A 24630-nucleotide genomic window follows, 5' to 3' on the forward strand; every position below is an offset into this window, starting at 1 on the left:
ACCTGCATTATATTGAATATTACTAATAACAAAGGTAATAAAACATGACACTAAAAATGAAAAATTATAAAATTGTAGTTAAGAAATATGAAGTGGACTAGAAGCCATATTTTTCATAATATTTAAGATAATTTGTTTACTTTCTTAGATACATGTACTGTGCCTTATAACATTAAAGGGATTGGTAGGAAATTATATGGACCGCCTTGCTTTTAAGTTTAAGAACATGACATTATAATAAATGTCTTTTCCTCACAGATGATTAATAGTAAACTACATTAGTTTGTGATACTTCAGGTGAAATGGCAAAATATATGGACCGGATGGTCATCTAAAAATTCAATGGAATTCAGTAATTCTTCGGGATATATGATTTTTGGGGGCAACCAATAAGTCCATATATTGCTCTTATAATTAGCTGAATGAGAGTACAACCCCACTTTTTGTATGAAAGATTGAGCCAGTTTTTTTACCGGATGCAAAAAGTTTCTTTATTGTACCCAAATGCAGAGTTGTGAATTGTATGCTGGACTTGGTCCATAGTTTATGTCGTACGCTGGACTCAAGGGGGGTATACTCCCTTATATATTTGAAAAAAAATGTTTGATACTAATGAACAAGATTTTTTTTTAAAGTAGTCCAAAAATCCTTGTTTACATTTATTACTACTGACTTGCATTAGATGAATGCATCATATCTGAAATGGTGAATATTTGTATAGTGGAGGTAGCCGAGGGGTCAATGGAATTAAAGGCAATTTGATATTGGCTGAAGAAGAATCATGATTTTTTTTTGTCTCGAACAAATTCAATTTAGGCAGGGAATATTAATAGAGACATAGAGGATGGTACTGGCTCGTGGCTACTTGCCATGAGAAGCACAAGGTGGTTCTTTATATTACTCATCACTTTTCCTTTAAACTGGCTTTACTTTGAACTTCCTTCCCAAAAGTAAAGTAATGGTTTGATTTTATTCAAGGAACAGTTATACGACAAGATCGATATTGTGTTAAAAAATTATGTACACCCTTGGCAACGGACACGCACAGCGAACATTAAACTGGTTGCAAACATCCATTCTTACCCAAAATGTCCGTTACACGTCATTTGATTGGTCAAAGTGTTATCAATGAATTAATTGCGTTATATATAACGTTGTTTTAAATGAAAAAACTAGAAATAATTATCAATTGCAAACGGTATTGATAATTAATTTTCCGTTATCTATGGGTTAGCGAGCATTATATATGGCTTAGCGTATTGCTAACCCACAGATAGCGGAATTTAATTATCGGTCACAGGTGATATTGTGAGTTACGATCTATTAACCCATAGATAACGGGGTTTGGGTTAATTTCGGTGCGATGATTGTTCTATAGATATTGGGGTTTTGGTTAATTTTGCGTGCCATATCTACATATTGGGGAAAACATCTCTAAATACTAGTAATATGGGAAACACAATTTATGATTACAGTTTTATTTTACATCGTGTAATCTCTGAAAGTTTGCTCATGCTACTATTTACTTCAGATTCAAAATCTCCGTTCAGGTCCGGGTGTTAAAAGAATAGGCCTGCAGCAGCGCTAAGCTTGTCGTAAAAGGCGACTAAATAGTGCTCAGAACCCTAGCCGGGGGCTAGGGCGCTTTGCATACAGAGCAACTTGGATGTGTGCCCCAGGTGGTGGAATGGGGTACCCCTGGCGTGTTACATGCTGGGGTTGTCAGGCTATAATACGGAAAACCTGACCGCAAACCATAGTGGTGCACCGTGTTGGGAAAGACGCCACGTTCCTCGCACTTTAAAGAACTCTACTGTGGTATTCTCCCGGAGTAGGAACCATAGGGCTCCGCCACAGGAGGCTAAATTGCCCGACCCTACCCACCTCTCCCGATTTCCAGTGGCAATCAAAATTTCTCGACCCCATTGTCCTTGTGTCCCATCCCTTTTTCATTTCATCGTCATTTCATGTTCATTTTATCATCAATTTCATGTTCATCGTCTGAATATAGCTGAAATATTGCTGCTCGGGCGTTAAACCCAAACAAACAAACAAACAAACAAACAGATTCAAAAACCTCCAGTGCTAATAGCACTTTGACTTCTCATGTTTCTACCAAAAAATTCATTCACCCATTTTATCATGTAATTATTGCTTTTGACCAATGACATTGCTGAAAATAATGTAGAATTGATTTTTTTCATTTGATTGTCATATTAAAAGTGTTCGTAATATAGACAGAAATTATAGGCACTATGGAAAGTCATCTAAATGACAGTGTAAATAATTTAGATTTTATGATTCAGGGCTACCACGATACTGTTTCTGGGTTGCGTTGTCGTGTATACATCAGATTTACTTTCCATAACACGAAGACAAGACTTGTAATTTCCAAAAGGGGAGTTAATTTGGTTAGAAATTTGATTCCAACACTACAATGTCTTGTATTGTACTGTCTGCAGATCACCAGGAGCTCTGGAATATATGTATATAACCAACCAGAACAAAGGCTTTATTAGCTCCTGTTCTGATCTCTGACGCGTGAACCACCACCACTCCAAATAAAAATAAATAAATGAAAATTAAAAAGTTGCTGCCTATATATGGCGTTAATTTAGTACTGGTAATTGACTATATGGTACATGCAGTCTATAAAACACTCACTTGCTGTCGATCTTTGAGGTTTGTATTCTCTTATGGTGGTATGCGTTATCTATTTCCTGCACAGTTTGATATTTTTTCAGACACAACAAGGTAGAATGATACGAATTAAACGGCTGTCAAAAGAAAAATGTCTCGATGGATTGATCTATTCATTTCCTACAGACACGCATCCTTTTTTTTGTATGTTGATCGATGTTATCTGTTACTATCTGTATTGCAACGAAAGGCAGTTTTTCCTACGCCGTTAGTGGCCTTTCTATAAACAACTACTTAATTCAGAAGACCGGATTTTAAAGTTGGGGAAATTGCATACACATGTAGCTTGGTATTATTTATCGTTCTTCACTTCTAACATTTCTTGTAAACAAAAGATGAAGACTGTTAAAAATAGGAAACAGTTATAACACATAGTAAGATAAAGAAAAGATGTCGAGTAATTAACAAAATTCTAATTAAGGAGGTAACTCAGGGTAAGGGATATAAACTTCGAAATCAGTGATACGTTTATAACATATTAAATTCAACCAAAGCCTATCAAGCTTCCATCTGAAACAGAATAAAATCAGTCCAAGGTACTTTGATGCTTATACATGATATTGATGTAAAATGCTGAATACAAACGTTCCAATGATTTGTAAGAGTTGTGCCCTTACCCCAGATCTACCTCCTTAAGTACTAATCCATATAAGATACAGACATGGTGATTCATGGTGTACACTTGCATATTTGAGAAAATCATATATTCATCAAATTTCAACAAAATCAAACGAAATCAATAAGGATAATTCCTCCGAATTACAAATTTCATGTACAGTCTATAAAATTATTATCTCAGCTTCTTAGAAGTCTTGAAGAGGGCACCATCTTTACGAAGCCTTTACGAAGTTAATAAACCTGACTGTCATTCATTTGCAAATGAAGTATTTAACGACAAAAGGAATATTGAAATTACAAAATGATAAGGGAGAATAAGAAATGTTTATGAAGTAAAGTTTGTTTTTGCCTACAAAAACGTATGTTCCCACCATTCCAAAGTTCAAAGATGTATAACTCGCACAAAATTAAGCGGATCATAAATTCTTGTATATGCACAACCACGTATGTCCCAGGAACCTACAAAGTTCATGAAATTTGGTGCAGCGGATTGCAATGAATTGCGCAAACAAAAGTATGATGGGCAGACAGATAGATGGATAGGACAAAAACAAGATGTCTCCCCACTAAAGTGGAGTGGCATAGTGAAAGTAGAATTTAGGCATGCGTCTGAAAACCTTGTACATAAACTTAAGCATTCCACAACTAAGACAATCATACGTGTATTCTACGTGTATTCTAACATCGGATGAATTTTCGTATCTGAACCTAAAAATGTAAATATGGAAAAAAATAGTTTAAATCAATAACTTCCGACTACAAGCTGTTGAATTTAAGTTCCTACATTATACACTACTCAGTGGTTTTTGTATATATCTTTTAAAAATACATAGTAGCGACCACTTAAAAATATGCAGAAAACCCGTGGGATTTTATTTAAGCGTTTACCACAACAATCAGCAAATACTGACGATTTTTATTTAAATCATGTTATAGCGAGCACCGCGAAGCGGTTTGAGCTCTACGGTTATTACGTGTACTTTCTAAATTTCCCCTAAGGTTCCCCAATATACTAACGAATAAAAAAACTCATATCCCGGAAGTAACAAAAAGTGACTGTCCTTACGAAGAAAATTAATCATTTCCTTCAATCAAACAAATAAATAAAATATACGTTCAGATTACGTTACAGTAAAAATAAATTCATCTTTTCTGATAGTGTCAAGTCTTTCTCTGTATTTTTTATTTATTTAAAGAAGTGAATGTGATGTTTTTAAGTAGCAGCGGCCTAAGAATCGTGCAATTTTCACTGAAAGTGATTTATTGATATCAGATTTTTTATCCAAATTGACTTTAAATCAGTTGGGTATATAAGAAAAAAAAACAATGAATAAAATGAAAAAATGGAAAATATTTTCACCGTTACCATAGCAACAACCACTCCTTAGCAACGACTAATTTAGGGCCCTATAATCACAAAAATGTCACAATTTGAATGTATTTTTTTTATATCTAATGAGTAAATTTATCAAAGTGAATAATTATAGTAATACAGTGTGTCTTATGCAAAACAATTTACAATAAAGTACAAAGCAATCCGATTGGTTAAGATCTGGTTACCAAAACAACCAAAATTCTTAATTTTTGACAATTTGAAATATACGAAAATAGGCTATGTTCAGACCCGTTTTGTCAAAAAGAGCAAGCAGATATTATCCAAATGTATGCATGGATGTGTAGTCGATGATCTCCACTGAAACATATCAAAAATAAAAACATGTAGCATATCTTTGTTTTTGGTCATCTAAACCTTAAATCACCCACTATGATGACTTTTCTTCTTCCTAACGCTTTTCATACAAACTTTGTCCAGACCATAACTTTTTTGTCTTTTAACCTAGACTTCTAATATTTGGTATGTTGGCATATCCTTTCAGGACAGAGTGTTGCGCACCAGAGTGGGTGACCTTTGACCTTGACCTTTAACCTCAAGATCAAATAACGTACAAATTTTGGAAAAATACGATACATAATTTTTGTGCGATAACATTTTGGTCTTTTTTACTTAGATATCTGACCTGTTTGACATTTAAGTAAATCACATCAGGGTAGAGTGTAATGTTCTAGCTTGGATGATTTTTTACCTTGGCCTTTGACTCCAAGATCAAATGACATACAAAATTTTGGCCAAATACCATACAACATTTTGGTTGGGCCATAATTTTTTTTTTCGTCTTTTTACTTGGACATCTGATATTTGATATGGAGTTATATTTTCTCAAGACGAGGCGCCTCGTACTAGAGTGGTTGGCATTTGAACTTGACCTTTGACCTCATTGTCAAATTACATATCAACTTTTGACTTAGTGTTAATGAGGACAGATGTCATATGACTGATACTAAATTGTTTTTATTAATATCTGTATTTTGAGAGAATTCAATTAGACCCAAGAATAATATTTCTTGTTTTTGTTGATCAACTCTTGACATTATATCCCATTTCCATTTTTGAGCTCATGTTTTACTGAAATGCACATCTTTTATCAAAATGTCCCAGGATGACATTCTTTTGATTTCTGCTAGAATCTTGGTTCCCATGATTACTCTTGTAAACATGAACATGTAGGTTCTTTTTTACAGAACATTTCAAAATGTTTTATAATTTTGTTGTTTAAACGTAATGTCACCATACTGTGACTTACTCAACATGGAATTTGGTGCCAGAAATTCAGATAAGAACAATTGGAAAATCAACATTTATAATATATCATAAAACACCATAAATGGATAACTAGAGGCTCAAGGGAGCCTGGGTTGCTCATCTGGTTTACCATTTGCTTATTAGAAAAAAATGACAATGAGACATGCTAAGTTAAAAGGAACTGAATAGTCAAATACAGGAAATGTTTTTAATAGCATTTTATGACCAGAATTTTGCTGAAGGCAATAGTTTCTTAATTATTTAAAAAAAACTCTCCTGACCCCTGTGTTCCAGTTTTAGTAACGGCAGCCGTATATATTTTTAATGAATTAAAACATACAAGTCATTTCAAGCACAATACACTAAAGAATTAATATGCTTTATTTCTATTAACTGATCTTAATTGGTTTTAGAGAAGAGGATTTTCAAAATTGCACATGTACATGTGAATAAATTAAGAATTGTTTCAGGAGCCATAACTCCTACATTAGTAGACGAATCGTTTTTTTTTCTAAAATGTCGGTGTTGATCGGTCTTATGATGCTGAACTATATAACCCTGCAAAGATTTTGCTAAAAGCAGCAAATCTTAAGTAATTTGCAAAAACTGCCCTCTGACCTCTATGTTCTATTTTTAGTAACAGTAGCCATGTTTGTTTGTTTTTTTCTTTACGGATTAAAAGTCCCGACAGACATATTGTGTTAGATACCCTAAGGAACAAATATGCCTACTTTTATTGAACTATGTACAATGTTTTAAGGGAAAAGAATTACGAAATTGTACATGCAAAAAGCTGGCAAATAGTGTTTCGGGGCTGTTACACCTACATCAGTTGATAAACTGTTTTGAAATTTTCGGCATAAGTCTGTCTCATGATGCCGGACGATATTACTCTGCAAGAATTTGCTAAGTGCAACAACCTCTGAGTTGTTTGCAAAAAAATGCCTTCTGACCCCATATGTTCTATTTTTAGTAACAGTTTTTTTTTCATGGATCAAGAATCCCAACATTCATTTTGTGTGGAATACCCTACAGAACAATTACCCAAATTTTCAATGAATTCTGTAAAATTGTTTTTGAGGAGAATATTTTTAAAGTTGTACATACGAAGAATGCCAAAAAACCTGTTATAGGGGTCATAACTCCTACATCAATTGTAAATATCGTTTGCAGAATTTCTACATAGGTCTGTCTTAATCTTGAACAATATTATCCCCTGCCAGAATTTCGCTAAAGGCAACGGTTTTTGGGTTATTTAAAAAAAATGCCTTTAGAATTCTGACTTCTATTTCTAGTAACGGCGGCTATGTTTTTTTCACGGATCATAAATCCCAACGGTCATTTTGTGTACAATTATCTAGAGAAGGAGAATTTCGAAAATTTTTCGATGACGACGGACGCCAAGTGATATTAGCTTACTTGGCGTTTGACCAAGTGAGCTAAGAATAACAAATGTTTGTTTACTGGCCTGTTACCCTACATCTTTTACTTGTAGCTGTCTAGAAACTATGAGAGAACCAAACATGGGTAACCTAAAATTATACATTTCATCTTGGGGCATTTAAGAATGAATTGCATAATTGTAAAATGCGAACTACTTTTATAGTCAACAAGTTTACATGACCTTTCTACTTATTATTGCCCATACATGAGATCAGAAGTAAACTTTAACACAGTCAATGAAATGTAAAATATAGGTTGCAGATACTATTCTTCGTTTGAATGCTGATTCAATATCTTGATGCATCATTATATTACTTCAGTTATATGATCCAGCCTTTTATATTTATTGAGTTATGTTCCCGAAAGTACTAAATCGTGATGTTTCTACAAAAAATAAGTTTTTTGTCTTCTTTGGCAATATTCCTTTCCATATTTTCCCTATATTCATCTATGTTGGAACACAGACATAAACATGTACGTAGATTTTATAAGAGAAATACATGCAGGAGGACCTACATAAAAAAGAAATAAGAGTGATAGATCAGGTATAGAAAAGATCGCAACAAAAATACAATTAACAAAAAGATGTTTGAAAATGAATTTTATAGGCATTAGAAAAGATTGTAACAAAATAAAATTTAAAAAAGACACTTGTTTGTTTGTTTGTTGGGGTTTAACGCCCGAGCAACAATATTTCAGCTATATTCAGGCGATTAACATGAAAGGGATGATAAAATGAACATGAAATAAAAAAAAAGGGATGGGACACAATGAAAATAGGGTCGATAAAGTTTGATTGCCACATGATAAAAAGGAGGATTAGGTAGGGTCGGGCAATTTAGCCTCCTGTGGCGGAGCGCAAAGGTTCCTACTCCTATCGAATACCACAGCAGGGTTCTTTAACATGCGAGGAACGTGGCGCTTCTTTCCCACACGGTGCACCACTATGGTTTGCGGCCAGGTTTTCCGTATTATAGCCTGACAACCCCAGCATGTAACACACCAGGTATTCCCAATTCCACCATCTGGGGCACACATCCCAGTTGCTCTGTGGGCAGAGCGCCTAGCCCCCGGCTAGGTTTCTGAGCACTATTTAGTCGCCTTTTACGACAAGCTTAGCACTGCTGCAGGTTTATTCTTTTGCGCCTGGACCTGCACGGGGTTAAAAAAAATTTGAAAGTTAACAATAACAGACAACTACAACGAACACCAAGTGATGACAATAGCTCACACTGACCTCCGTCCCAGATGAGCTTAAATATACGATGAGAAAACAAACCTCCTCTAACTAAATTCTGTTACTCAGAATGTTAGTTTCAAACTCCAGACTTGGATTAATTTAAGTTTTAATTCATCTAAAGTAAATATCATCGTAGCGGAACAAAATGTAACTTATCATATCATTATATGCAAGCGCTTAGGAAAAAAGTCCTTAAAACGATTATTTTTGTAAATTTTGCCAAGTTGAAGGCCCCTAATTTCGGTAAAATCATCGAAGTGGAACCAAACACAAACTTGTCCTGTAAATTATCACAGTTAATTTATAATAAAAATCATGTCAATATCTGCAAGCGTTCAGAAAAAAAAATGTCAGGAAACCGGTTATTTATGTGAATTTTGATAAGTACAAAGCCCGTAATTTCGGTAAAAATTATCGAAAAGTAAACTTGACCTTTAACTTATCGTGGTGAACTTATTAATAAAAAATATGTCAATTTCTGCAAGTTTAAAAAAAGTCCGGAAAACTGAAGATGGACTGATCGACTTACGGTCAGCCGGAGGGGTCAAACACATTATACCCTGCGCAATTTCATTGCGTGGGGTATAATTATTGAAGCTCAGAGTTCTTCTCCTTTAAAATTAAGAGACTACATATTCCATAACAGATGTAAAATATTAGTACTGCTACTGGAGTTACGTACAATCAGGTGATTCTTTACATTTACGACATACTGTGAAGTGGAATATTGCATGAAATAAGTCATTAACTTAAGCCAAAATTTTGTATGTCATTTGACCAAAAGGTCAAAGGTCAAGTTCAAAAGTCACTCATCTTGGTACAGGACACTCTACCTTGGCGTGAAATATCCACATACCAAATGTCAGATATCTAAGTAAAAAGGCAAATAGTTATAGCACAGACAAAACTTTGGGTGGTAGTTAGCCTAAATGTGTGTCTTATTTGACCGTGAGGTTGACAGATTAAGGTAAAATTATATCTGTTCTGGTACGCAACACTCCACCTTGAGAATATATACCAACATACTAAATATTAGAAGTCTAGGTCAAAAGACAAAAAACGTTATGGTATGGACAAATTTTGTATGAATGGCGTCAAAAGTTTGTATGTTATTTGGCCATGAGGTCAAAAGTCAAGTTCAAATGTCAACAACCCTGCACGTGAATGCCTGGCCTTCAGGTATTATAATCCCATACCAAATATTAGATGTCTAAATGAAAAGACAAAACAAGTTTGGCCCAGACAAAATTTTGTATAGTATTTGGCCAAAATTGTGTATGTCATTTGACTTGGAGTCAAAGGTCAAGGTCAAAAGTCATCCTATCTTGAACATGACACTCTACCTTAATGTGATTTACTTATATGCCAAAATCAGATATCTTAGTAAAAAGACAAAAAAAAATAAATAAAATGGCCAAAACAAAGTTTTTTAATGGTATTTGCCAAATTTTTATGTTATTTGTCCTCGGGGTCAAAGGTCATTGTCAAAGGTCACCTACCTAAAACATTACTTCCTACCTGGTGTGATATACTTATATGCCAAAGATCAGAGAGCTAAGTAAAAAGACCAAAACGTTATGGCACAGACAAAATTATGTATCGTATTTTGCCAAAATTAGTATGTTATTTAACCTTGAGGTTAAAGGTCAAGGTCCAAAGTCTCCCACTCTGGTATGCGATAATCTACCATTGAGAGGATATACCAACATACAAAATATTAGAAGTCTAGGTCAAAAGATAAAAAAGTTATGGTCTGGACAAAGTTTGTATAAAAAAACGTAAAAAAGAAGAAAAGTCCTTAAAGGGGGTGATTTTGTGTCCAGATGAGCAAAAAACAAAGATGTTACATATTTTTATTTCTGATATGTTGCAGTGGAGAGCACCTACTGTACATCCATGCATACCTTTAATCAATATCTTCATGCTCTTGTTGGCAAAACGGGTCTGAACATAGCCTATTTTCGAATATTTCAAATTGCCAAAAATTTAAGAATTTTGGTTGCTATGGTAACCAGATCTAAATCAATCAGATTGCTTTGTACTTTATTGTAAATTGTTTTTCCTAAGACATACTTCTTTAAGATAATTATGTAGTTTGTCAAATTTTCACCATTAGATATAAAAAAAAAAAACACATTCAAATTGTGATGTTGTGTTTTTAGGCCCAAAATTGGTGGTTGCTAAGGAATGGTCGTTGCTATGGTTACGGAGAATTTTTTTTTCATTTTTTTTATTTTAATTCTTGATTTTCCGTTAAATCCTACATATTGCAAGTCAATTTGGTTTAAATGTCTGACATCGATAAATCACCCACTGCATGATCTTAGATGTTTTTAAAAAAAAACTTCGGGAAACACGTGAATGTACGTACGTGTATCTCCGCTGTTCCACTGTCGCCGTTGCCGAGAAATTAACCCGCCTTGGGAAAAAAGAACTCCGATTACATTATCCAAATCGAAGCATAGCTTTTCTAAGATAGGAAAGACAATCATTTTCTTGTTTTGAATTTGCAACTGTCATCTGAATTTTGTTTACGTCACATGATATGTGTAAAATATTCTCACCATCCGTAGAAAACTGTAATATTTCCGGTATCTGTACAGATAAATCTGACCGACCAAAACTGAAATGGATGTTGCTAGTGAAGCTAGTGAAGCCCTTAGGGTGCACTATACAGTTACATTAAGGCGCACTGTTTCGCACACCAAGTTACTCCCGTCAAATTTTGTAAAACTTAAAATTAAAAGTTGAAATTTGGTGGATGTATTGTTTATATGTAGTTAAGCATTTATTCAGACAGATGTAATATATGTAATGGTAAACAGGTGTAATTTAAAGAAAAAATGGTATCCTGAACGTTTCAGTCCCCTGTCGTATTAGGTTCTCTCCTCAGCATCAGATGGCTGATTTTCAAAATACCTTATTTCGCACGAACTTTTGGAACTAAAATTGTGAGAGAATGAATCAAAAAGGGTCTTATTATTTTTACCTCTTTTCCACCTAGCCCATGCATGTTTTCATCCTGTGGTAGTGTCTAAGTGACTGATATTTTATAAAAAAAATAGTAATTGGCTGTTAGTTTTGGAAAGGCACCCCTGATTTGTACTAAAACTCAGTAATATTTTTTTTTCAGTATGTTACCATGGCTACTGAATTTTATCAACAACAATCACTAAATTACTTATAAATGACTTGAACCTCCACACACCAAGCATTTAAAAATATGCACTTTTTTAACAAAACACTAGAAATTTCTGTGCGGACTGCCTCAAAACAGCTTTATTTCAACAAAATGAGACCAAAATTTCAGAAATGACCTAACTGTATTGTACTGCCTTAGGGGATAAAAAATGTAAATTATTGCGAAGTGCTATAAAGTTATGGAGCATTTTGAGAGCGACGGGAAAGGGGGTATGGGATTAGAATATTTTGGGGAAAAAAATTTCAACTTATTCATTTATTAAAAAAAACTCCCCCATTAATTAACATGACATATTTTCAGATAGAAATATGATTTCTCATGCTGCTTAAATAGACATAAAAATGTTGCACTTGCGAAGCAAAAATTTTTCATCCGGATCAACCCCCTCTTTGTAATGTCCTTTATTACTTTTACGAGTCTCGCACAGACGGTACATGTGTGGTAAAGCTCACGGTGCTCGCTGATTTAGGCATCGCCTACTCCATATTAAAGTAGTTGGAAGTAAGGCTCATATTGATTTTAAGATCGATAACTGACAATTTAGATAACGCTTGAAATACTGTGATCAACCTAACAGAAAGAATACCCCGCTTCATTTGGACTTAAAAAAAATCGCTTGTTGTATCATATTCTTTCGGCGTCATCCAATAGTAATTATATTTCTTCATGGACATCTATATATGATTTACATTTAATCAACATATTTGAGCGATTTTGGAGGAGTTGCGCATTAGAGGTTTTAACTTATAAAACCCTTAATTTGTTTAATCTCATATAAAATTTTATTTAATCCATTGAGTGGGTTAGGAGAAGTTCCGCATGCGGTTTTAATTTTGATCATCTTCTTTTGGAGTCCTCCGACACCAATTATATTCCTCCGTGCACATCTACATAAGGAATCCAACCATCACAAAAAATCATCAAACCGCCTAAGAACATGGGAACCTATAAGATTTGTTACATGTAGTTTGAATATTAGAACCATGTATGAGACAGGAAAATGTGAAATAATACAGACACAAGCGGGTAAAATCAAAATAAACTGTGGACAAACTATCAAATACTCAGGCCAGGAAGAAGAAAATGCACCTCATACATCGAATGAAGCTAAAAAGGACTGGTTGGATTGGAACCAATAAACTCCAGAATAATAAAGGAAAAATTCAGAACATCGGAAAAGAGAATAAACCTAAATGTGATAATGTGTTTTTCTCCTACCAACTAATCTTTATCTTTGACTATACTACAAACAGCTATAAAGAACAATGACAATGTTAATGGAAGATATGAATGCAAAAGTATATAGGTAATGAAAGATTGAAACTCACGGAAAGGGTGAGACAAATATAAATGTTCACCTTTTCATTGAATTTTGTGCCGAAAACAACCTTGCTATTGGAGGTAAAATTTTTCCACATAGGGGTATTTATAAAGCCGTATGGGTTTACCATCGCACAGAAAACCAAATAGATCACATCACAAGATCACTTTTAGATGTCAGCGTTATCAGTGGAACCACGATTCAAACGGAAATAAAAATAGTATAAACCAGAAACAAAGAACAGGCATGGAAACAGGCATAATAGGAACATAAAATATTCAAATTAATACGTACACAGCAACAAAAGTAAATGAGCAACTCGGTGCAGATGCTGCGTCAGACCATTTCCTTGTATTCGGAAGACTCCAGCTAAAACTCAAGATGTGTATTCAAAATAACAGTAGACTGAAGCTAAACAACAGATACACTAAACAAAGTTCCCAGCAGCTATTGTTTCAAAACAAGTATCGGGTCTTACAAGACCAAGATGTAGAAGATGATTCTGTGGAAAGTAAATTGGTAGGTATAAAAGAAATTATTACATCAACTGGTGAAGAGGGCATCGGTAGAAAGCAAAGAAGAACAAACCGTGGATCACATAAAAGATCGATGAAAGTCAGAAAATCAACGAATAGTTTTCAAGTAGTACTCCAGCTAAGAATCAAGCAAAATGTGATTCATGGCTGGAAAAAATACACAACTTTATTTTTTGATATTTTTGTTCAAATGTTAAAGTAAACAGAAATAAACATGTGGCTTTTCATATAACCCGTGTTCGTAGGAGATACAGATTATATAGAATGTACTGTAGAAGACAAAATTATAGGAGATTGTATTTTCAATGTCGATTATCTCGTAAGAACAGATAAATTGGAATGAATAATTATACATTTCATCATAAAGACCTATAATGCAACTTAATTACAAAAATAAAAATATGTAGCCTTTTTTAAAATTTGCATGATTCTTAGCTGGAGTGCTACAATGCCGAGACTAACTGCCGGGTTTAGAAGAGAACGATCATGAATAGACCAAAAAGCCACCCTGTGATAACAGAACAATCAATTGAAACGAACAGCACACTGTATGTCAGTTGTATAGACTTTGAAAAAAGATTTTGATAGTCTTGATAGAGAAATTCTTCCAACAAAATTTATAGTGCTAATCAGAAATCTGTTACATGGCATAAAGTGCCAGGTTATTCATGGAGAAGACACAATTGAAGATTTGTCATCTACTCAGATGTAAGAGAAGGTTACGAGTTTTCCAATTTACTTTTTCGTTTGACTGTTGACTGTATTATATGAGAGAAAAAACACCAGGGAAGAGAACTTGAATCAGGTTGGGATCTTATGAACCAACTTGATGAACTGGATTTTGCTGATGACTTTTCTCTTCTATCCCACACCCTAGAAGAAATACAAGGAAAAAAATAAATTTTAACTACAAATACAGCAAGACAGGAATCCTTATCAATAAAGAGAAAACAATAGTTATGAGAATTAATTAAAAACATCAACATTATAGAAAAAGGAAATGCACAAGATGAAAATGTGACATCACTTATCTATATAGGGAGTGTTTTTAACAATCTTGATGGCACATATGATGACGTAAAATGAAGATTGTTAATAACTTACACTTTTTATGCTAAGAAAAGTCTTGCAGGCAGATTAAACAAGGACAAACTAAATGTAGAATCTGTATTGCTTAATCGAACAGAAACATGGAGTCTAACTGTTGACAATATGAAGAAATCCCCAACTTCATAAACAGATGTCTCATAAACATCCTTCGAAATGGTGGTCGAATGAAATTATTAATGAACACCTTTGGGAAAGAGCAAATCGACTACTCAATTATGGAAGAGAAAAAGAAAATGATAATGAAATGGCTAAGAGATACACTTCGTACAGGAAAAAATAACATCACTTGTCAAGCCCTACAACGGATATCTCAAGGAAAAATAAACAGTAGACGACCAAGATTAATCTGGGGATAGTTCTGGATAAAGAAATGAATGAATATGGGTACAGCTGGAACACCATACATCTACTACCTAAGAAAAGAGTGAGATGGAGAGGAATTATCGGTGGTAAATGCTCCAGTGCAGCTTCGCGGATTTTCCCATCTTGTATAACATACGTTACATTATTTATATCTGTAAACATAAAGGAGGTCCCGCACATAGGCAAAATGATTTCATGGTATTTCCCATGAATCTAACGTAAATTTGACCCGAATTGAGGAAAATAAATATGAGACAGCTTTCATTTAAAATTTGTATGAATTAAAACTTCGTATGATTTTCATGTTAAATCTTCGCGTGAAGCAAAAATTAGGTAATTTTACGTATAAATCTCGTTAATTTCATATGATGTTCACCTGAAGCTCAATTTGCACGAGTTTAACGTGAACAATATTTGTCTGTGTAACAACAGTGATCCACTGAATAAAGTATCCTAAACGTTTATTTCCCCTGTCTACGTCTCTTATGGTTTTATATAACATGTAAAATAGGTAGGAACAAGATGGGATATAACGTTCACATACTTTCGTATGCAATTTAAGAGTTAACGCATCATAAGTTTTGAGAATAGAGACAATCAATCAAACAGTCATAGATATGAAAACAAAGTGAAATTTCCCAATATCACGTGACACTAAACAAGATTTGATAATTAAATATGACTTTAAAAAAATCAAATTTTCTGGAAAACCAGAAGTTTTCTTGTTAAATAACACTATAACAATAAAGTTGAAAACGATAGCATTTTCCGTATATCCGTTACACCCTTCATTTCGTGCATGATAAAGCTAGGACATCGTTGCTTTGAGCTGATAATTCGACTGTCTTTGTGGAAATAACCCACTAAAATCACCGAAAATCTTTCGTCACACAGTGTTATCCAATCATTTGTACGATGTGAGTGACGCCGACCAGAAGCTGGCTGTTCCTATACATGGTTTAATTTTCGTTTTCGTGGTATCATATATACTCAGTACTATTAAACCCGGTTTGCACTCATATGTGATATTTGCAATACATGACAAGCAGAGGGGTTTCTTAACGCCCTTGGCTATCATTTGGGGTCTCTCACGGACAGTGTAAAGCATTGAAGCGTTTACACAGTCCCCGAGCATAGTCATACCCGTAAATGCGGGTCATAATGTATTCGGGGAAATTAGTTGTCATGTTACCAAGTTCATTCATTAAATTCATTAAATGCATTATCACATGATTTAATGTAGATCCGTGAACTAGTGTTTCAATTTGTAATCTGTACGTTATATATTGTACAGCCTACCACATTTGCTGAATCTTTGACCTAGCAAAATACTTTTTGGGATAAAATCAACACCTCCAAGTGCATGTAAGACAGAAAGGTAGGTCAACTTAATGGTGCACGCCAGTCAATTGATGAAAAATCTTCAAACCCGAAAAAATAATGTCATGTTTCCGATCACTATTCTGAAATTTTGTCGGGTCTGTATGTAGGAATTTATTTTTATTTAGAATTTGTAAAATGGAATAAGTTATAGTGACACCAAACTTAGAATACAATGAACCAAAAACTAATAGACTTAGTCTACGGCCTAATCCGTTTTGGGATTCGGCGCTTGAGATATTTTTTGTTTTGACGGTGCTGGTCAAAACAAAAAAAAAAAATTTTATTAAAGTGCCGAAACCCAAAAGCGAATATCCACGACCAAGAGCACACTCACGGCATGTGTGTTTACAATTGAAACTAAATACTAACAACCAATATTTCTCTTTGTTTTTCCATCTAGGATAGCTTCCTACTTTCTTTTCTGAAAGACAATCGGCAGACTATATAATTTTTTTTTCGAAATAACAAAAACTGTCGGATAGGGGTTCTGAAGGAGGGTCGGTAGGATGACCGGAAACATAACATATTTTTAGGCCTCTTATGATTGTCTATTCGTTACTCCAGCAGTGCTAGAGGTTGTCTGGCAAGATATTTTGTTGCAAAACACATGACATTTAGGAATCTGTTGAGTTGGAGGTAATCCAATTGGTTGCCCATTACTGTAACATGTAGTTTCGGGGACTATACATTATACATATAGACATTATGTACACGTAAAAGTACAATGTACATGTAAGTTCATCCCGAGGAGCTCCAACGATTTTTAGTTTTGCTATATATGTATATATCAAACTGCATGAACTGATAACTCTTAATATGATTTTTAATTAAACCATTTTTTGTTTATGACTTCATGCCAGCAAAGTGAAGTTTGTACATGTACATAAAAATATAATTTTAGTACTTCATACTTGAACATTTGTTAAAAGGGTAGGAATTTTATTAAGTATTAAGACATTAATAATACACACGTAAAAATAAGCGTTTTGTTAAATCGTGAAGAAGATTTACAGGATTTAATGAAAAAAAAAGAGATTCTAAAGTTAATGACAGTGTTGCGAAGTACTGAATGTACATACGCGTTATGTTGGTTCTGAAACCAAATAATACTGATAGTGCCTATAGATATATTTTATACAGCTGCAAAACAAGTGCTATAGTATAGGAAACATTTTTCAAGCTTTTTAAAAGTTGATAAAATTGTTTGATGTTGAAATATTGATTTGAAGTGTGAGCCAATATCGATGGATTTAGCCTTAAAGTCCTTCATATACCGGTATTGTAATTCTGATTCATAAGAATTTTGAATGTTTTCTGTTGAGTATATGACTGTAGGTGGGAAAACCTTACAGTTTTGCAGTTTTTTTTCTTTTGATAGGGAACTGTTTAACTGTGACTTATGTAAAAACAAAGGCCTTATATATGTAAGAAAATGCGGTCGTATATTGGTATGGTGCTGATAGCGGCGTCATCATCGGCGGCGTCCGTATCATCATCGTCGTCCACATTCACTTGGTTTTCGTGCGATGACTTTAGTTATGGTTGATTAATTGTTATGAAATTTTGACGTGATTTTACTAGCTACCAATGAAATGCTCCTATTTAATTTTGAGTTTATGTCCCCTACTGTTTACAAATTAGGGCCATCCATGTACTTGACAGATACCACACTGTTGGTTTCTGTTCATTAACAAAAAACTGAGAGACCAAAGCTAAGGTACATAAAGTGAAATGATCAATCTTTAACATGTTATGTCAAGTTTAACACACCCATGTACGTATTGTTATATGTATATGACTTATCTTATAGTTATGGCAAGCCATTGTGGAATTTGTTCTCCATTTATTGATGTCAGTAGATATTTGGTACCATACGTTAATAGATATTTAACAACACACGCATAATTCCATTATTGATATAAATAAATGGAGGAGTGTTCTAGACAAGGCAAACACATTCAAGACAAAACGTATGTATGTTCAAGTTTGCTCTTCAGGCAATACCAGTCTGCGTCCATACTTGCCCCCGGGCAATACCAGTCTGTGTCCACCCTTGTTTCCAATTAATAAAACTTTAACTTATATGAAATCATATGTATAGCTCTATTGGACTCGCATTTACCATGTAGTAATAGAACAACAAACTGATCCCTATAAATAGAAACATTAAAGAAAGAAAGAAGATGATTGAACAGAAGTACAGTAAAACACATCTTTAGCTCCTGTTTTTACTGTTTTTAGCATTAACTTGTCTCAAGAAAAAATGATTTAAACATCCCCATGTATACTTAACCTGTAAAAAAGAAAATCTGACTTATGTGCCAAGAACACATCCGGGTGTTAGAGCCCCTTGACAAATTTTGAAAATCCCAAAATATAGGAAATGAATTTATCTTCTTTCATTCTAGCAGACTCATTTAGTAAAATAGATACAAGGGATCGACAATAAAATTATCAGCATCAACTGAAAACACTTTCAATATACGTAATTAATAGGGACTATTAATAATAATTTTTTTTCGAAATTGTTATTTTGAATATCCTATGTCGTTAATGAATAGAATGATGTTTCAAAACTTAAATCGGCTTCATATTTTATCAAAATAAGGATAACCATATACGATATACGATGCATGGTATTTTTACAGTTGCCGTAGACGGTTAACAATCAATCGTTTAGCCTCAGTCACACTGTCATGTTTCAAGGTTTTACTACGTTTTGAAATCGTAGCAAAATAGGAGTAAACGCAACGAAGTGTGTCGAAGCGAAATAAAAACGTAAATAAACGTAGTGATGCGTAGTTCAAACCGACACCTGTCCCGTATGTCTTGAAAATTCCCAAAACAAACGTTTCGAAAACTGAAACATGGTAGAGATCTAGTAAAATACGTATAAAAGCGCAGCGAAACGTAACAACGTAATTAACGTAGTGTAGTTAACGTATTACCTCGTTTCTACTACGAATCTCTACACTTTAGTTTAGACGTGTTCAGGTTTCGATACGTTTCTGAACCTTTCATTAAGTTTAGCTACGTTCTTCTACGAGTCTGTACGGTGTACTCAGTTTACCTCAACCAAATGGGTAAACCAATTTGGAAGAATCCATTTTGTTTTTAGGGTATTTTCCAAGGCACACTGAATTTGGGACCTCATGGTTTCGATCCTTGTCCTCAAATCTTTCCAGTCTTTTATCCCGTTACCCTTTCGGCTAAATTCGAGGTTCTCAGTTCCGTTTCTTTATATTGGCTATGGCCTATATAAATTTAAACCATGAAAAAAATGTTCATTTAAGTTGATTTTGCAATGCTTATTTGTCAAGTGCATTTGTATCATGCAAATCAGTATGATTTTTCATTAAATTAATACACCGTGTATCATTGGCAGATAATATAAGTACCAGAACTGGATTAAAGGAAAAAAATAAAACTTCGCTGTAGGAGGTACAGTGTATAGCTACTGCGATAGAAATCAATTGATATCACATGTAGTAAAGTCATTTCCTTTAAAACAACCGAGTCCAAGTACTGGTACATTATTCTTTGTCGATGATACACAGTCACTGTGCAATGTTTTCATGTTATTCCTTTTTTTTTTAACTTTGATAAGAAAATAAAGGGATATTAATTGAATGTGTGTGTGTGTGTGTGTGAAAAACAAACAAAAGACATCATATCACAAACCTGTAATATGTATTATTTTCTGTTGCATAGAATTTAAACACCTATTAAACGCTGCAGAAAAAAGCAACGGGTACATGGTACACATCATACAAAATTTTAAATAAAGATTATATTCACTTTTGTTGTAAAAATACTTATGCTCCCTGTACCAATCTGCAATTTCGTTTCACTGATGCTGAGTTCCTACTCGATTTACAGGACAATGCATATTATATGTATATCATATTTATTCTTCACCATATAGTCCGCGTCTTTCTTAATTTTATCTATACGATAGTAACAATTCCAAATTAGTAGTGTACCGAGAGGTTCATTTACATTAAAAACTTACTATATTTTGAAAATTAATAGGCCAACAAGCATAAATGAGTCATATATGTATTGTGCTACAAAGTATCGTCATAACCGTTCAACTAGTCGTGAACCCCCTCCCTTTTTACAATTACGCAAGCTAATCAAGAGAACGGAAACCAGAAACGAAACATTACTCTTCCGAATAAACCGAATAAACTATTGTTTTCTGGTCGTTATCATGAACAAGTGGATCGTTATAATGTATCCATCAGCACCATGAGAACTGATTTATTCAACAGGTCATAGTTTTCCTTTCCTCGTTGTCTACCCCGGACTTGACTTTCTATGAGCAACTCGGCGGAAAAGCAGAGGACGCTTACCCTACCGGTGCACCTTGTCCATGCTCCCAGTATTTAGTGGAGTCCGAGTTGCTCATTTACTTTTGTTACTTTGTATGTATGATTTTAGTTACTTTATGTTCTTTGTTGTGTATGTCTGTTTTCCATGTCTGGTCTTTGTCCCTGAATTACATTCTTTTGATTACCGCTATAACCTTGGTTCCCTTGATTACTCTTTTACAATAACTGAACAAAAAGCACAAATAAGACTTGCATTTTATGGTCAGATTTCCATTGTACACATTCTTATGACCGTCTCAACCAAATAATTCATCATAAGTTTGTCACTCGATATGTGCGTTGGGCCACGTGCATGCACAATAACGCAAACTCACACAGCAGCAGGAAATGTCCATTCACCACAACAGTATAACCATTACATGAACATGAGAAAGAACTATGATACATGATTTACTATCATTTTCTACATAACTCAATCATAACCTTCATGTTATCATTTATTAATACAATGGGAAATGATAAACCTTATTACAAATACCTTTCGATAAATTAAATGGTTATAAGTAGCAGTAAGAATCATGTAAATTCTGTAATATTTGATAGAGTCCCAAAAAAGGCTACACAAATCATTTTTGTGCTTTATAGGTCTATATGATAAAATGTATGATAATTTATTTCAATCTCTCTGCTCTTTGGAAATCATCCACGTTGAAAATCCAACACTTTCGATTAAATTTTAGTGTCCTTTACAGACTTATCTCCCTTAATTTCGAATTCTCCAGTAATTCCATACAATTTTTATTTCTAGAGACCAAAAGCCAAATGTTAATTTCTGTTTACTTAATCTTTTTATATCAATAATAAAAAAAATGTAGGCTTTCCAAACATTGCAAGATTCTTAGCTGGAGTGCTACTTAATACCAATATTATAAAATACCTCCATTATATCAGTCTTGCTGTCCATTGGCTTCCGTCTGTTCGGCATGTGGATAAATACTGCTGGACAAAGTTATATCAAACGTAATCAAATTCGTTGGAAAATGTAATTGACCGTAGTGATACGTAGCTAACCGCATTGAAATGCAGTGATGGTCCGAGAACACAATTAATTCCCCTTGGTTTTCGTTGTATAGTTCCAACTTCGGTAGTAGGTACCTTCCACATTTTTTCATATTTTTACTGGAAACTTATTTGCTGAAGTTTTGCCTCTAATTGGTAGAAAATAGGTTAAAATTACATAGGATTTTTTTTCATTAATCAATTCTAACTAAAGGTTGTGATTTGGTTCAGTGGAAGAAGGTTAAAATTTAGGACTTTTAACTCAGCTCATTTGTCATGTTTACCCCATCTCCGAATTATATGTATTAATTTCAGAAAATGATGGTAAAATTTTATACAATTTATATATAAAATCCTGTTTGTACATATGTTTAGGCCAGAGAAGTTTTATTCAGTTTGCGCCGGTGGAATTTTTTTTAATCTGCTCAAATGTGTATATTGAAATGCACTTGAAAATTAATTGCGGTCTCGTACCTGATTACCTAGCAAAAGCGTACTGAAAACCTAGAGTTTTACGTAGCAGAGCGTACTTACTACGTATCAAAACATAACAATTTGGAAGGTGTATCAAGGTGAAAATGTGAGTCTAAACAAAAGTCATACTAATACTAATACGTAGCACATTCAGTTAGAACGTAGCAATAACCTAGTAAAACGTAGCTTTAAGAAAAAAACTAGACAATTTAAATCAAAACGTAGCTGAAACGAAACATGTTTAAAAAATATCCCTTGAAACGTGACAGTGTGATTGAGGCTAAATACATATACAAATTAGATTGGAATTATTTGGTTATAATCTAAACGTGGCATATGAAGTGATTCTTAGTAAGAAGAAATATTTATGAATTAAAAAAAATAAATATAAATTTATCAGTAAATTAATACAATAGACTCACAATTCCTGTTGACTCATATCTATTTTTAAGATTGTGTGTGGCGTATCAAAAATGCGATAAAAGTGTACATACATTGGTTCAATTACATTTCACAATATTTGATCCATGTACGTAAAATAAATCATACTTCTATTAGATCTGAAGTAATAAATGTATTTAGAGCCATAAATTGTGCAGGGTAATATCCACATGATAACCATAGTATGTCAAATCATCTGCGTCACTTTTTTTAATACATCGAACGTACAATTTCATTGACATTTTTTATTATCAAATCAGAAAATGTGTTATTAGAGGATGATTTCACAGATGAAATGATTAGAATATTACAGGGCAGAATACAGGTCATTCGTCGTTGTCCTCACTACTGCAAGTCGAGTGACCTCTAGAATTATATAAAAATATGCTTCCTATGCTTACTACAGCCAAAAGTCTCATCCGGCAGAAAACATTATTGTTTTTGTTGTAAGTAGGTATAAGTGAGGTGTTGTCATTCTATTAATGCGAATTCCTGTTAACTTAAAAACAGATAAACATATTAAAGTCGTTGGACAGAAGAAGATTTTTGATCATGTATGTAGATTATTCAGTAAGTTTAAATTTTAATTTTTACTTACTTTTAAGGCTTTTCCGCACACTTCCTCCATTTTATTTTCGAATTCACAGTATTAAAGAAAATGATCACGAACATGCTATAGATTTTGTAAAGGTGTATATATTAATAGTTTCACAAATACTAGATTATATCTAACTTCCACTTGTATGAACATGACCGAACATCCGTGACGCGTCACTACTAATTAAAAAAAAGTACACCAACATTAATGTAGAGAATATATATTGCAGATTAGGGCGTGGTATACTCAAGTATGGGTCTGTTTAAAAACCAGGCAAGGAGTAATTCATCATATCATAAGATAATCGTTGAAACTGTTCAAATACATTTGTTGGTCTTTAAAACAACTCATGCTGTCTTCTTTTCCTTAGGTCTACTTTATATCGTGAAATGTTTTTGACTGGTTATAGTGTAAATAATTCGATAGAAATTTTTCCCGTACTCTTTTTGTACACAATCAAATTTTGGTTGTTAATATATGTGTCTCCAGTGACCGACTTTCATTTGTATGCAATCTTAATGTCGAATACAGTTTCTATTAGCCTACTGAAGGATATTACAGTAAATGTGGGATTCAGAAAAGTATAAATCACTGATCATATTGTTCGGCCTGGTTTTAAGGCAGAGATGTACTCCTGCTACATAGTATTGACTCAGAAATTAAAAAGAAGAAAATACTGCGATCAAGTTAGGTCGAAGCAATATATCTCTATTGCTATCTGGGAGGGAAATAAAGGAAACCAGGAATCGAACGGTAGTAAAAAAGTATAATCCAAGGATAACGACAAGGCATGGGAAATAGACTCATTAAGATGGACATGAAAAAAAAACACATAAAAACAATAGCGAATGTGCAATCCTGCCTCCATTAAAACTGGGAGCCTGGTAGGGTAAACGTCCTCTGCATTTTTATTTAGAAATGTCACATCCGGGGTAAATGAACGAAGAAAGGAAGAACTCGGCTAAATCGTTTTTCATAGCCGGGTGTCAAAACAAGTTATTTTTTATTTTTTTTTATTTTTCATTGATTTTCGTATGTTTTATTCCGTCAAGTGCGTTTTAGAGACAGGAATTAAAAGAAGAAAGTACATTGTATGAACAGACTTATGCTGAAGTATTGAAATTAATTTAAAAATACACACGCTTAGTTATAGTAGACCTAAGGATA

At 33.8% G+C, this 24630-nt stretch overlaps 1 protein-coding gene across 6 annotated transcripts in view; it reads right to left on the reverse strand.

The window, feature by feature from the left end:
- Positions 1–24304, reverse strand: part of LOC148626239 (uncharacterized) — a 43360-nt gene extending 19056 nt beyond the window's left edge. The window contains exons 1-3 of one of the 6 annotated variants that reach the window (XR_015920008.1): positions 23464–24304; positions 21829–22099; positions 2665–7914 (exon numbers count right to left, since the gene is read on the reverse strand). The gene's annotated coding sequence lies outside the window, so the exon portion shown is untranslated. The remainder of the gene's footprint in view (positions 1–2664; positions 7915–21828; positions 22100–23463) is intronic. The other 5 variants (XM_088570081.1, XM_088570086.1, XM_088570084.1 and 2 more) reach the window with 5 other exon arrangements.
- Positions 24305–24630: the final 326 nt, after the last annotated feature.

The sequence above is a fragment of the Perna viridis genome, chromosome 2 (assembly GCF_037379345.1).
Source record: "Perna viridis isolate PV_CMFRI_1.1 ecotype Kerala chromosome 2, ASM3737934v1, whole genome shotgun sequence".
NCBI lineage: Eukaryota > Metazoa > Mollusca > Bivalvia > Mytilida > Mytilidae > Perna > Perna viridis.